Genomic DNA, 2,164 nt, shown 5'->3' with positions numbered 1-2,164 from the left:
ACTTCAGACACGTTTTGTAAAAACCTGTCTCCCTGGGAGATGTCATTAATGCTAGGAAAGGTGGAAGGAATGGGAAGAGGACACCCAGCAGTAAGGTGCATGGTCTCAGCTGCAGGGGTGATGTCACCATTGGAAGAGCTAAAGAAGCAAGTTGAGGACAGATCCACCTGGAGGAAAATCTATGTGGTCTCTAAGAGCTGGTAAGCTCATGACTATTTGCCACCATAAAATGGGAGACTGGCATATTGTGAGTGAAAACAGATTACTATGTTTAGTTCAGAAGATAAAAAGTAACAAGAACATGCTTATCATATGGTATGATATTAATTAGCATCTTAATTATTTCTTTTAGCCTGTGCAAGCAATGTAAGTTTCATAGGAGGATTAATATTTTGAACTGAATAAGGATTCAAGTAAAAATGAACAAATTGCTAAAATACTGTCTGTTTTACAGTCTATATTAATATGAATGCCAAGCATTTTTTTCTACAGATTTTAAAAATATGTTCATAATATCTTATGACATAAAGAGGCTATATTATGCATCTTAGCTGTGAATACTGATGTTAATCTTGCTTAGGAACCAGCTATTTTTAAAGAAGTTGTCTGTGGATGCACTGAATAAATGTTCCTTGTTGCAAGCTTTAAAAATGCAACTTCCTCCTGATGTAATTTTTTATGAAATGTACTGAGTCTTTTGGCTGGCATCCTTTTATCATGTATTTATGTTTTGCTTTGTTGCATTCTGTTGGCATTTTTATTTGTACATCCTTAGATTTTATCTCATGCTTTTGGTGAGTACTTATTGTGAAGCTTAGCAGCAGAGAGACATTAGGGACACCCGACCAATCCAGCCCAGACAGTATGAGCTAACTGAAGCTACTGAAGCACAAACTACAAAATGAATGTGCATGTCAAAATAATAATTTCCATCTTGAAAACGTAAGTTCAGGAAGACATGGAAGGGTGACAACTCAGTCTGACAAAGTCAGAAGTAAATGGGTGGTAATTTGAATGCAATAACAAGGGAGAGATGTCAACACTTCCTCCTGCTTTAAAGTGATAGGCCCTTGGTGTATTTGAGTGTTTCTCAACCAGGCTGACTTGGGGAATTCTGAGAGCTGAAATCCATACATCTTCCAGTTAACAAGGTTGAGAAATACTGGCATATTGTGTTATATCAGCAGGAGAAAGAAGCATAAACACTGACTTTCACTGTGCCCATTTGCATTTTGGTTTTTGCAGTTGTCAATATTTTTCTTTCCTTTTTTCTCATGTTTGCAGTAAACAGAGCTTATTGGTACATTTGACTTTGAATCACTGCCCATAAAACATCTCATTTTGGTACTGGTTGGTACTTCCTTTGGGAGAGAAAAAGAAAGATTCTTCTCATTTCCTAATTATGGAAAAGAAATGTTTAAAGGTGTTGGCAAACAGTTCCTACTTTTTACTGTTAAGTGACTGTACTAGTGATTTTTTTGAAGAAAAATTTAGAATCTGTGCTGTCACAAATGTATTTGATTAAGTGGACAGCCTTATCTCATGTCCTTTTGGATCCAAGACCACTAGACTGATTATAACCTGACACCTGGCATAAGGATAATATACTGTAGTGTAAGTGGTTTAATGAACACCCTTATTTGTGTCTTTCTGACAACACAACTGTAGCTCATGATTGAGGCTCGGAGCAGGGGAACATTAAGGTAAGGAGTTGTTGGCAGGAAGTAGAATGATGTCCACAGACAGAAATGAGGCTGGAGACTATGAAATAGGGTTAAATAGGATAGCTGAGTTAAAAATTTTCAGTTTTGGAATTAAATAACGGATGAAAGGACATATTGGCCAAAACAGCGTTTAGACAGATGGATTAGGAGGCAAGGACCTGAAAGTTGAGAAATGTCCGTCTCCCAGCCCAAATAAAATAGTTTTAAGGGAATATTGCTGCTTTTCTAATTGTAATTCTTTCTTGTCACAGAGAATGCTGCAGGCAAGTAAAGTCTCTTTTTTTAGATTAGGGGTGGGGAACTATGGCCCTTTTATGGCCTGTGGACGGCTGACTTAGGAATTCTGGGAGTTGAAGTCCACAAGTCATAAAGGGGCCATAATTCCCCACTTCTGTTTTAGATGGTGTGGACATTTTTCAGGATGACCCTGGGATGGGATC

This window comes from Crotalus tigris, unplaced genomic scaffold, assembly GCF_016545835.1.
Source record: "Crotalus tigris isolate CLP2741 ecotype Arizona unplaced genomic scaffold, ASM1654583v1 scf7180000017639.5415321, whole genome shotgun sequence".
NCBI classification, from domain to species: Eukaryota; Metazoa; Chordata; class Lepidosauria; order Squamata; family Viperidae; genus Crotalus; species Crotalus tigris.
The sequence above is the reverse complement of the archived record's forward strand: the minus strand, read 5'-3'. Positions refer to the sequence as shown.